This window comes from Cryptotermes secundus, unplaced genomic scaffold (genome assembly GCF_002891405.2).
Source record: "Cryptotermes secundus unplaced genomic scaffold, Csec_1.0 scaffold1780, whole genome shotgun sequence".
Lineage (NCBI taxonomy): Eukaryota > Metazoa > Arthropoda > Insecta > Blattodea > Kalotermitidae > Cryptotermes > Cryptotermes secundus.
The window spans coordinates 50,829-65,008 of record NW_019739256.1 but is presented as its reverse complement, the minus strand read 5'-3'; the positions used below and the strand labels follow the sequence as shown (position 1 = coordinate 65,008).

Here is a 14,180-nt window from a genome sequence, read left to right as displayed (position 1 = left end):
CCTATTGTAGCCTGCCCCGGGTGATTATGATGATGGAGAATTTGGTGGAATTAAGATTGGCGGGGGAAACCGAAGTACTCGGAGAAAACTTGCCCCAGCGCCACTTTGTCCACCAAAAACCCCACTTGACTAGACCCATGGTTGAACCCAGGCTGCCGCAGTGGGAATCCAGCGACTAAACGCTTGAGCTCTGGCACGGCCTTCTTTCTTTTGTTAGTACTGCCTGGTCGTGCGATTGTATCTCCGCATGACTAGGGCTGTTCACTCTCCTACACATATCACAAAACATATTTGCATCTTTCGACTCTGAACAACTTCCTGTGTTCATTCAGTTTCCCCAAACCAACCGAAAGTTAACCGCAACGCTGGCGTATATTTGACACTGGGTACTCAATATTATGACAAAGTTTTAAATGTTGACAAAGCAGAAGTACCTCTTTATCGCCCGGAATGGTTGTTTTCCTTTCATTCTTTCTCCAGATTACACAGTTCTACTCCTCACACTCAACTCTGTGAGAACCTCAAATCTAATACAAGTCATGTATCATCATGTCAATTCATATATTGCTCTACAGCCCATCTGGACCTTGGCGATGTTACAGTTTCTTAATCTATACACAGCGGTCTAAACTCAATGGGTGGGGGATAAGCCCGCCGCAAGGCATCTACCTACACACAGGTTAAACACACACAGATATCCATGCTTCGAGTGGGTTTCGAACCCACGATCCCAGTGTTCGAGCGGGTGAAGACAGTTCTCGTCGTAGTCCTCGCGGGCAGACATAATATGCGTACATTGGCTGCAATACTGAACAAGGAATAACACTCAATTTAAGCAATTGATATTTTCTTATGTAATTAAAACTGAATCAGAAGGACAATCTGAAGAGCATCCGAAAGCTCTACACACTGCTCACACATCGATTCGACAGCCATACTTGCAGCGCAGCCTGCGAGGGCTGCGGAGTACTTATCATAACATCTTTGCCTTCTAGGTATATGGTAGTTAGATGAAAATGGGTGGCAGTACTGTAGCGGTATTACGTCACCGTGCAGTATGTACGCAGCTTACGAGAGAGTGAGATATCTACGTTGGTGACTGAGCAGTAAACGGCGCAGTTGAAAGTTACAAAGGTAAGATATAGTTCACGTAATGCACGCATAAGTTGAAATATATAAGCCTGGGCGTGGCCACTGTTCCCAGTCAATTCGTGAAAATCTAAAGCGGTGAGCCCACCATGGAAACTGGCAATAGCAACTCAACCGCAATTTCCGAGAAAAATCTCGTATTTCAAGAAGGCAACTGGTTTCCAGTTTAGCATGCGCACACTGAGGAAACTTTATATTTGTTAATTTGCGCGCATCATCTTAATTGGTTATGTTCGTATGACGTAATGCATGATTATATTTTTTAATTTCGTGTACTTACCTTCTGCAATGGAATGCAATAATATGGCGATACTTGAAACCGGTTGTGACGGCGTGAGAAGAGAGGACGACGACCATAAGGAAAATACTGAGATTGTAATTAATTTGTTTTAATCAAGGTCAATTTATTTTAATCAGGAAATATCACGTACACAAGAGATACGAAATTTTGACGTCCGTGGTCTAGTGGTCAGAGTTCTTGGCTACAGACCCAGAGGTCCCTGGTTCGATTCCTGGCGCTACCAGATTTTCTGAGTAGTGGGTCTGGAACGGGGTCCACTCAGCCCCGTGAAGATAATTGAGGAGCTATTTAAAGGAAATAGCGGCTCCGGTGTAGAAAACCGAGATTAAGGGCCGTAAGGATCCGTTGATCAGTCCACGCGATACTCTCTATCCGCAAAAGTTGGCACTAACTTTGCTACCGATTCCATTTTTTTTTGTTTTTTTTGTGCAACAATTTTAGCAAGATAGAAGACATCTGATGATGGCTGTATACAGCCGAACTATGTAATGTGGAGGAAGGGTCACTATATAATATAGTGTATTTGAGAGGGAAATATATGTGAAATAAATGACATTAATGCAACAGTATGCTAAAATGCAATATTAGGAAAAGAAAACATTGGGTGCATGCGTTCTTCTGTGACAATTTAATCTGAGGCGCTTATATTGTTTCGAAAGAACTTAACCTAGATCCAGACTCCTTCGTCTCATGAGAAATTCTTTCCCAAGCCAAATCTACGAGTATTTTGCTCCCCCTAAGAAGACTTACATGTTCCGTTGCCTGGAAATTTTCAATCTCTCCGCGAGTTGCGTTGCCGTTTCCTCAATTTGCGCTGCTCCAGTCACTAGCATGGGTTCAACTCGGGATGATAACAGTTCTCGGAAATCGCGGTTACGCTGCGGTTGCCAGTTTCGTTGATGTGCCCTTGGCTGAACGCTACGAAATAGGTTAGCATCTCCAAAGAGAGAAAGTGACAACATTTGAGTGGGGCGCGACCCCCGGGGGGGGGGCCTTGAATGGGAGCGCAGCATACTTTCCTACAGATAAAAATTAAAACTGCCCCAAATCAATTAGAAAAGTAACAAAAAAATAAAAATACATATAGAAAAACTTTTGATGAGTACAGGCTTTAATTATCATGAATTTCAAAATAACTAATAATTATTCTTTTTACCGGCAATTATAGAACACGTATGCTAGAGACAGCGTTGATAGTTCAGCAGCAGCCGCATCCTCTGAAATCCTCTGAAGTCTAGACTTTTTAAAATGCTGCGTGAGGAAATGGGTGCCGAACACACTGCTCTGTTATTTTTTAGCGATGCTAGATGGCTTTCAAGAGGCAAGGTATTAAAGAGAATATTTAAGCTGAGGCATGAGGTGTTCTGTTTTTTAAATGGGAAAAATCTCTCACTGGCAGACAGTTTCAGCAACAAGGATTTTTTTTTGTTGAAAATGGCTTACCTCACAGATATATTTGAGAAACTAAATATCCTCAACACTTTACTTCAAGGGAATGAGGCGACTGTACTTTCTTGGAATGACAAAGTGAAGGCATTCATGAGAAAATTAGAGCTCTTGAGAAAGAAAATGGAAAGTGACATGCTAGACATGTTTCCTACTCTGGTGTCAATGGTACAAGACACTGATAATCCAGTGCTTCCAATGGACATAAAAAGCTGCCTACTTGATCATCTCATAATGCTGAAAGTTCATTTCGAGAAATACTTTTGCAATGATTTTGATAAATTTAATTGGATTAAAAATCCATTCGAAAATGCTCCTGGGCCATCATCTCTGAAGGTAAATGAGCAAGAACAACTCACCGATCTCACTAGTGATACTTCATTAAAAAGTAAATTTAAGGAATTGTCTTTGTTGGGGTTCTGGATACACATTGGCACGGAATTCCCAACTTTGAGCCAAAAAGCATTGAAGATCCTGATTCCTTTTGCAACAACTTACTTATGCGAGACAGGCTTTTCTGCTTTGGCAGCTATAAAGTCAAAGTATCGTTCAAGGCTAAATATTGCTAAAGAAGTTAGAGTGGCAATTTCTGATATTACACCACGTTTTGATAAACTTTGTTCTCAAAAGCAGGACCATCCATCACACTGAACTTTGACATTTAAATGTTTGATTTCGTTTGCAGAAAAAATTAAATACTTGTTAGTTAAATATCGTTTCATTTCAGTACATAATTTGGTTAATTGAAAGTGTTAAAACTAATTTTTATTGTAGGCCTAGTATTGTGATACTTTAATTTTGAGTAAGAAAACAGCTAAATAGTATGTAGAAAAAAACAAAATAAACTGAATGAAACGCCAAACATACCATGACTTCTATTTTGATAAAAAAAACAGGCTGGGGGCCTGAGAGTATTTTCTCTTCTTGGGGGGGGGGGCCTCAGAGGTAAAAAGTTTGAGAACCACTGATGTGGGTGATTACGAGAATTAGTTTGTTCTGGGATACAACGCCGTATAGTTTGGTAGACAGACATTTCGCAGGACTCTGTTTCCTCCGTCTTAAGGTTAGAAGAATCAAAAATAAGAAACCAGCAGAAGTAAGCGTCAGACTCGGCTAAAGGTGGAAGTAATGTGTTCCTCCGAAACGTCGCATTTTCTCCAGACTTCACAGTTCTACAATCAGAAAATTTTACTCCTCATAGTTACCTTCGTGAGTATATCAAATCTAGTTTGTATTTCAGTATTACGTTTTAAAACGTAAAATTATTGGCACGTGTATTAGAGACTATAGACGGGGTTTGGTTTGGTGAATAGATTTATTGACCACCTACAGGTTGTAGCTACAAATAACTAAAACACTATTGCAGAGTTCCACACTACAAATCACCCCACACTAAGTCTTCTCAGTCCACTTTATAATTAGTCTTTACTTGGCAACAGCTCTCCGCAATGGCTATTCCTCTGCAGTGTTTTCACTAGAGGGATCTTGTTAAGGAATCTTAGCAATGGAGATTCATCAAATCATTGCTGCTGGTTAATACTCCACAACTGAATCCTCAACTTCACTGTAGCGCCAATTGTTTTTAAGATAACTCCTCGGCACGGACCACGCAGAAAACAGCATCTGTTGTTGGCGAAGCGTGTATACTGCGTAGTTGCATAGCACCGGAAGTTCGATTCTTGCCTGAGTAATCATTGCCACGGGAATGTGTTTACCTAGTCGCCTAGCAATGAACGTATTATCTTTAGGAAACAACAAGAAACGCCTCACATCATTGACCGTGCCCATTCCCTTAAATTGGAAAATGTGTGCCAGCCAGCCCCGACAATTTTGTTTGTACTGCACCCTTGAGAGTAACAATAAGCTAAAGAGGGCGAAGAAAGTGTCATGAAAGGAAATATTAATTTTTGCTAAAACAAATGATGATGATGATGATGATGATATAATATCATTAGGCCTGAGTTATGCCTAGCTCAGGAGGTCAGTCCCTGACTTCCCACCACGACGGCCCAGGTTTACTCCTAAGTCAGGTCATGTGGGGTTTGTAGTCAATACATCGGTTCTGTCTGCCAATTTTCATTTCGTTATTAGCTCCATATTCATCATGCTTCCTATCACCCGACAGCGTCGAGAAGTGGATAAGTAACCATCTTAAATACGATACGAATGCTGGCGGAAACAAAATGTATTGTCTGGAAATGTCAATATTATTACTACTACTACTATTATTTTATTTAGAAGATCTGATTACTTCAGTACAGACTTATACTATGTAAAGTGTGTCGGATATAACCTCAAAAATTTGTACCGTAGCCACGTGTGTATTGTCGGCGTGCATACAATAATTCATGCATAATATACAGGTGCGATTATTAAACATCTCCATACTAACATTCCACATACCTAAATTTCTATAGTTCGTCAGTTAATCGCCATCGAACCGAGAGAGCTAAATTATGGATTTTATGCAGTCGCCATTTTGTCGTATTACGTTCTACAAAATTTACGTCGACAAATTAGCATATTTTCCGAAGGTGTATTGCCTTGCATAATTTCAGCACGTTGTATTAAGTGGAGCTATTTTCTTTTCTACGTCTAAAATTTTTTCTCCAGCCATGTTGGTATTACGAATTGTGAAATATTAGAAAATACGAGATTCGTGTGGTCTGTAAAGGCATAACGTTCACGCCAGATTTCGTGAAAATCTGTCAAGCCGCTCGGAAGTTAAAAGTGGGAGAGACAGACAGCATTGTAACCTCATAAGCATATTTTTCTTCTTTAGAAATTGGATTAAAAATGTAAATAATAGATATGAGACGTCTCTTGTACAAAACACTTAAGAGGGCAAATGAAGTCACAAACGGCACAGAGTTCAAGTGACCTGCTTCAGTCTGCAGTAACACGGACTCTATTTTTTTACTGCTAGTGGGGTGGGACTAAGTCCCTTGTACTGAGGCCACTTCTGGCCTATTGTACCAGCCTCAGATGATAGGTGAGGGTGATTGTGGAGCAATTTGTGGAATTATGATTGGCAGGGGAAAAGGAAGTACTCGGAGAAAACCTGCCCCAGCGCCACTTTGTCCACCACAAATCCCACTTGACCAGACCCGGGATCGAACCCGGGCCGCCGCGGTAGGAAGCCAGCGAATAACCGCTTGAGCTATGGGGCGGCCATCACGGACTGTAACTCTCATGACATACGAGTAAACACCGGATACGGTCGCACAGATGGAATGTCATAGTGACACAGACATATCACATAAGCAAATAGTTCAAGTACACTCAGAACGCAATCAAGTCTGACTATGCGAGATCTGCTGTTCTTATGGCGCTTGCAGTGAGGATTAATATTGTCTGGGTTATCATCGTATAGCCTGGTAGTGCGTTACCAAGGTTTCCTGCCCTGAAGACAGAAGCAGTACGTTCCTACGGAACATCGGTAGCGATCTACAATACTGCATGGTGTTAGATGTTAGAAGACAGTAATTTGTTCACTAAAACTGTGACCAATCTTCTCGGCCGCTTTTCTCCTGGGAAGAAGCCCACGATATCCATTGGATAAGAGGTTGGGTGGGTCGCAGGGCCCGTCTGGTCGAAGAGAGAAGACTGTAACCCTTCCGGGAACCGAACCCGATATTCTCGACCTCTGAGACCATATCCTAGTCACTATACTAACAGAGATTCATGACGTTTCGGGATTCAATGAAGTTCTTAAATTTCATTTCAATATCAATATTGCTTTCACGCAAACTCTCGTCGTATGCAGTTGGTATGAAGATACGTATCTTGCCGTCAGAATTTAGCATTGAAATTTGCTAACAACTTTTTCATATTGCATTTATCCAAACAGGACAGTTCCACATTCTGATTCCTCGTAAAATTTATTATTTACGTCATCTCTGCTTTAGATTAGGCCATGCACACTTATAATAGAAACAAAATTGGCTGCATGTTTCGCTCTATTTACACGAGGTACCGTAGTCGGTTGAGGCGCTATGTTACAACCGGACGGTCGCGAGTTCGATTACCGATTAGGTGATTTTTTTTAAATTTGTCTAATCCTTCCAGCCGCACTGTGGCCCTGGGGTCGACTCAGCCTCTAAGAGAAATGAGTACCAGGAATCTTCCTAGGGATAAAGGGCGACCTGCCAGCGTGTAAGGCTAGCAACCTTACCGCCATCTGTGAGCCGACTGTCTAGAAAATGTTGGAATTTCAACGTTTCATAGCCCTGTGGATCTCCACGGCCTGTTACAGCGATAGCTTTACTTTACTTACGTTTACTATTTACTAATCACAGTATCGTTAAAAGAAAGGGGTTTAAAAGCCGTTGAGGATTCAGTGGCAAGTCTCTCGTACTATTTTTAACTTCCATTGCTTTCTCCCCTATTCTCTCATTCGTACGTACTGTCACATGTTAAAGACTACACACGGGGTTTGGATTGTTAAATGGATTTACTGAACAAACAAAAATGTGCCTCACAGCTAATCCATGGCTCAAAATGGTCCTCCCATTCTCGACTGCGTGACTTCTCCCAGTGGCTCTCGCTATATAACCTCGAGATGGACCAGATAGAGAACACTGCCTCTAACAATGTCATCAGTTGTTGCGTGTGTATCCTTTGCCAAGGAAACGATTTTTTCGACCGTTTGCTAGCTACGGCCGTCTCTTCTATCTCCACTACTCTAGTCTTTCAGCTGCCATGTCACAGTATTATTTGATGAAGCGTCGAGGCTGACATTTTAGCGCCATTTCCAAAGAACAACTGACACAAGTAAATCATAAACAGCCTCTTTTATATAGAATACGGCACTTCACATAGCGCCATCAACATATCATTACTCACAGAACAGGCACGATACTCCTGAAGCAAAAGCCTTCACGCTCGTTGATAATCTGCTACATAACCTACATTCATGAAAATTATTAACGCTCGACCATTCATTTCCATGGTAACTGGTAACCCATATTACGCAATGACAGTAACAAAACTGAAGAGTGAGATTTGGCTTTCTTATCAACAGTTTTGGAAGTGTACAGTGAAACAGCTGTTATCTCGGAAACCGTCCGGAATAGGCCACATGTACCTACATGCTTTTTGCTAAGAATTACAAATACTATAACCTCTCAGAATGCTGACCTTTCCTTCTGGAACGCTCTGTATGTACGAGTATGTACAATGTATATGTAGAAGGATGTCGGATCTCTGTTGGAAGAATTTGCTGGTCTCTGAATCGAGCTAAGTTCGGAAATTCGAATCTGGAATGGGCCACAGACCCGTGTGTGCTCTGTAAAAGTACGGCTGATTGCTTCTTTTTTTTTTTTTTGTCCTTTACGCCATCATGGTTGGGCCTATTGCTTGCACCACCTACCTTACCGTTCAAACCGTCCACATTATGTGCAGGAATTTTTTGTGACGTTCTTATGATCATCAGAATGAAGAGGGAATATTTCTCTAAAAAGATACGAGATACGAAATAGGCTTAATGAGACATGTGATTTTCGAAATATTTTTGTGGGGTATTTTACGGCTCTGACGGTAACTAGGTCACATACAATCGAATGGTAGGATGATGTAGGAATAATGCGTTGGAAAGGATTTGAAAGGAAGCGGTCGTCTCATAATCGAGACACAGTCCCGCTGTTTCCCAACAGTGACAAGGAAAACCACGAAAATACCAGCCAGGATGCACCATATTCCAAGAGAGAATCGAAACGAGTACTTCCCGATTATGAACCGAATATTACCTTTACGCCAATCCGTTCGATAGAGCAGGTACGATTTATGGAACGTATCCAACGCCAAGATGTTCTGGCAAGACATGTTACCTGCAACATTAAGAACTAGAGGTGAACGTGTTTTGGGATAACAAACTCATTAACCAATAAAACGAATGATGTAATTTTAAATAACCGACGTTTTTCAATACTCGTCTCTGGACCACACAAGGGTCAGTCAAGCTCAAGTTTGCTGCACAAGCCTTACAGAGTTCACCAAAAATCGGGTCGTGTCTGAGGAGATGCTATCACCTTCTTGACAGCCTTCAGGTTCGCCGACATTTCAGAAGATGAAAACTGATACCGAAAAGTAATAAAGTGTTAACACCTGCATGAGTGACTGTAGAAGGATTTGGATTGGTAATTGGATTTATTGAACACTTCTGAAACGTAACTACGGGCAATTATAGCGATATTGCTACTTCACACACTCTGCAGTTCACGACAGCAAATACTCAGTCTTTTCAGTGTGCTGTGTTTTCACCAGTCGTTGTCTGGCAACAGTTTCCAACAAATGAAACTGTCCTTATGCATACATTTCCTGACATATCCAGTAACCAGCGGATTAGCAATGTTTGTCCGAGCACACGAAGACCACCGAAGCCTTTCATTCTCGACAGTAATGTCAAGATTTCGAGTGACTCTAAACGGGGGTTTGGATCGGATATTGGTGACTCGATTTATTGACCACATATAGACTCACGACTCGTGACTACTCTTTACAGATCATTTGACACACACAGATAGTGTCTTCAATTTGTTCCAATCTCCGCTAGCCGTTACCTGGCAACTGATTTTGACACAGTAACTACAACAGTCTCACTGAATTAAAGACAAAGTTGTCCCTATGCTTAACTAATTAAGCACTACGCCATGAAGGCGTATGGGCGAGTGGATGTATGGGGTCATATTTTCTTGACCTCGGCACTAGCTGGACGTGAGTGGTCAGCTTCACACCCCGGCCTCTTTATTCCCGGGGAAATAGCTTCCGGTACCCATTGGATAGGAGGGTGGGTGGGTCCCAGAGCCGGTCTGGACGACACGGAGAAGAGAAAATCCTGACCCTACTGGTACTCGAACTCCGGCCCTTTGGTCGTTTAGCCCGTAGCCCGTCGCTATACCGACTGCTCTACTACGGCTCACTGAATTACACAATCAAAATATCACATATGAAACCTTCTCTTCAGAACCGGACCTTCAACTGAATACTCTTGCAACTAACTCGCCGCCATTTGACACCATCTTCCTAGTCTCTCTTTACTTCCTCACTATGAACTGACTGACTAAGCTGAGTCTGAGGCTTATGTTACTACCGTAGGTCAGTCGGCCGGTCTGTCTTGGGATAAAGCACCCACGTGGGGCTCACGACCAGATCTTTATTACTCTTTGACAGTTGAGGTTTTGTTGATGTGGGGCGCTCTATCTGACTAGAGGACGGGTCTGTCCTTTGCAATTGCTGCTGGTGCTCGCCAGCGCATTCTTTCTCGGGTCCGAGTCCCTTGGGACTAGCGATCATATTTTACTGTCTCAGATGTGAGACTTCCGTTTTCGTCGCCTCCTACGACGCTCAGGGTCACGGTGGAGGTATTCGACCCCGCCTCTACATGGGGCTCTGACCTGTCCAGTCTAAGCTCTAAACCTTGGCCGCGCCATAGCTCAAGCGGTTAGTCGCTGGCGTCCCACTGCGGCGGCCCGGGTCTGGTCAAGTGGGATTTGTGATGGACAAAGTGGCGCTGGGGTAGGTTTTCTCCGAGTACTTCGGTTTCCCCTGCCAATCTTCATTCTACCAGTTGCTCCACAATCACGCTCACCTATCATCTGGTGCTGGTACAATAGGCCAGAAGTGGCCGCAGTACAAGGGACTTAGTCCCACCCCACTAGCAATAAAGAGAAAAGAGCCGCAAATACTGTATACAAAGAGTTACATCTTAGTTTCGTGGTATGCAAGAAGCCACCGTATTTTATAGCCGCCTTTGGTTTTACCTGTCATAACCCCCATTATACCCTCGTGTATCTATATATGTATATACATACATGTATATAATTATACCTTTTGAACGACTCTGCGAGTTCCTAGGTAAAAAAGGTAAGATATCCCTGTAACGGGCCGTGGACGCCCATAGGGTTGTGAGATTCGAGGCTCCCACAGTTTCTAGATAATCGGCTCACAGATAGCGGTGAGGTTGTCAGCCTCAAGCGCTGGCCACCCTTTAGCCCCTAGGAAAATTTCTTATTCTCATTTCTATTAGAGGGTCGGTCGACCCCAGGGTCATAGTGCGGCTGGAAGGATTAGGTCAATTTAAACATCGAATGACCTCAACGGGAAATGAAACCGCTGCTGGTAGCCTACTGCCTCAACCAACTGTGATATAACTTGTTCCAAAGAATGCAAAGATTATTTTGGTCTCTTGCATTGTTGTTTTAATTGCCAGAAGCCTCTTTTTCCCTCTGTCCGTAACAGTGCTAGCTATGGGAGGTTATCTCTTTCGTTCTTTCGAAATAATGTTTCTGATTTTGTTGTTATCTTGTTTTTGTTTAGCTACACTTTCTTTATATTTATTTATACTAACATATTTACAATATACTCTCGATAATATGGCACAATAAGTAAATTTGTTCTAAGTAGGTGTTTTGAGCAGAGAAGTCATCCACTGATGATACTCTGACAGGCCCTGTAGAGGAATGGTGATGGTTTTAATCTTTGTCATTTGCGGGTTGCGGTAGGTCAGACGGCCACTGTCTCCTCAAACTTCTTCTTACATTTGGTGGGTTGCTAATTTTTGCAACTAGTCTGTTACTGTGTCCGAGTATGCTTTGATGGTAGAGTGTTGATAATCTGTGTATTTCTTCTATGAAAAATTGGATTTGCAGATCATTGTGGATATTATAGTTGGAGACATACCAAGGTGCTTTGTTTACTGAGCGGAAGAATTTGGATTGAAGTCTTTGAATTATTTTTTTGTTTCATGGTTTTGTACAGCCCCATACCTGTATACCGTATGTCCTTATGGGTTTTATAATACACTTTCTATGGATAGCTTAGATTTACGGCCCCAACGTCAGGACATTTCTCGTACTTTTGAATTTAAGTTCTGACGCTTTGTTTTGGCGTGTTTCTGCCATGTCAGCTTTTGGTCGAGGTATAATCCCAAGTATTTTACTTCGGGTTGGACCGGTATTTGCATATTATTGATGGTAACCTGCGGCTAAGTTATGCGTTTCGTGGTGAATATAACTTGCACTGATTTTGTCCGGCTTATTTTGATTTTCCATTTGCTGTGCCCTTGCTGGAGGAGGTTTCAGTGATGCTGAAGATGTTGTGATGCTACTACTCGACCACTATTTGCTGCTAGCAGGGCTGTGTCATCCGCGAAGGTTGCTATTGTAGTGTTGTTTGTTATTGGCAAGTCTGCAGTACAGATGAAGTATAGTAGGGGCCCCATCACGCTTCCTTGCGGTACACCTGAATTCACCTGGTAGCAACCTGAATTTGAATTATTATTATACTTTATTTGAAAGTGTCTTTCAGTGATTTTTTATTTTTATTTATTGGCTGCTACAAGTTGTAAGCAAAATGTTACAAAGACTAGTTCGCTTGAACTAACAATCTGTTTTAATTTGACACTAAGTTACTAAGATTATATGATGTTAAGTTCGCCCATCGGATCCCTTAGCTGTCGGGCTGCTTGGCTAGTTCGTAAGGTTTGGTCCGTTTGAGTCGCCTGGTTAGGTTTCCCACATTTAGGAGCCTGGACGCTTCTTCATTGACGTGTTGTCGAAGTCGGATTTTTCAGTGATGATGACTTTAAAAGTAGGGAGTATGGGCTGAGGACGACACAGTAGTCGAGTGTGCCAGATCTTGTCAAACGCCTGAGCTACGTCAAGGCAAACTACTGTACGCAATGTTTCCCCTTCGAGGCTTGTTACGATCTAGTTTACGTTTATATGAGTTTATTGTACTGTGGTGTGTCCTACACTGAATCCAAATTGGTAATCGGGAATAACATTTGACAGGTCTAGGTCGTTTCTAATTCTCTTCAGTAATAACTCAAGAAGCTTCCATGTGACCGGCAGCAAACTAATCGGCCGATAAGAATTTACTTCATTGGCTGGTTTCGTATCATTATGATCTGGGCGAATTTCCACATAATCTGGTAGTACGACATTCTGAGCATGCTGTTATAGATGGTTGTTAGCAATACTATTGCTTTTGTTGGTAATTGGCTGAGTATTTTTCTGCGATAAGGTCATAACCGGGTGCTTTATGCGGATTTATGTTCTTAGTCTCTTATACTACTTCTGTAGGTGAGAAGGGGTTGATAAGTAACGACACGTGACATGCTATTTCCAGGAAGTTTCCAGTTTCACTGTCATTATGATTTATGTTAGGATGTGTAAGATGTTCCGCGAGCGTTGTGACTTTATCACTATCACTGTCACATTTTGCCCAGCTTCTAACCGATTTTCTTACGGCGGTATCCATATTTGGGGTCTTTTGAACTTCTTTGTTGCCTTCCATATTGTGTGGCCATCTTTAGAGAGAGACGCGATATAATGTTCGAGTGTTTATTCTTCGCGTTTGTTAAGGCGTCACCCAGTTTTCGCCTTAGTCTGTCATAAATGAGCCTGTCATATGTCTTCCTTGATCTCTGCCATCTGCTTCGTGCTCTGCGTATTTCGGTTACCAACTCACAGATATGGAGAGGGGTATTGTCTATTTTCTTCCTTTCTTCCTTTGGGATGGGGGTTGAATACCACTTAAGGTGGTCCAATTTGCTGGTAAAAAGATTCTTCTTCTTACTAAATGCAGCTTTTGCCATGGCAATCCTCGATTTAATTTCCCAATGAAATATGCAGTTCAATAGTGTGTGGATATAATAATCATGCCTGATGATGGCTTTAAAAGCCGAAACATGTAGCTAAGATAATTTTAACCACTGACCGTTATGTCGTTGTGTTACGACGGATTCCAATAAAGAATTGTATATAGTAACACAACAGGATGCACGAAATAAAAATTATTTGGGTCTGTTGGCCAGTATGTCGGTTCGCCGGTGTTCAGATATTTACAGACTTGTCTATTTATGGCGTGTAAGAGATTTCTTCCTTTTGGTGTTACATTTCCCCATCTCCATTCCTTAAGTTTAGCATTCCAATCTCCACCCGTCAGGAATTTGGATCCCAGTGACTGGAAGAACGCCATGTACGTAGTTTTGGACAGATATAGCATGTCTTGGAGGGCAGTAGATCGCAGAGATTGTAAAAGTCCATGGGCTAGCATCAACTTGAATATAGGCAGCTTGCATTTTGTCTGACTGATGGTGTGGTAGTTCATGGTGACTGATTGCACTTCGAATTTTAACAGCTGCACCCTCATGTGCAGTGAGGAACATGGTATACTTTGTAATATGGTATTTTAAACATTGTTCTAGTAGTGAAGTGCACCCCTACTATTAATGCAATATCTATTTTGTGTGTTTGTAGGAAGTTTTGCAGTTCTAGTTTGT

At 42.0% G+C, this 14,180-nt stretch overlaps 1 protein-coding gene across 2 annotated transcripts in view; it reads left to right on the top strand.

Annotated features, from left to right (window-relative positions):
• The first annotated feature begins 1,026 nt into the window (after nucleotides 1-1,026).
• Nucleotides 1,027-14,180, top strand: part of LOC111871915 (cytochrome P450 9e2) — a 63,976-nt gene continuing 50,822 nt past the window's right edge. For both annotated transcript variants that reach the window (XM_023865319.2, XM_023865318.2), the window contains exon 1: nucleotides 1,027-1,134. The gene's annotated coding sequence lies outside the window, so the exon portion shown is untranslated. The remainder of the gene's footprint in view (nucleotides 1,135-14,180) is intronic.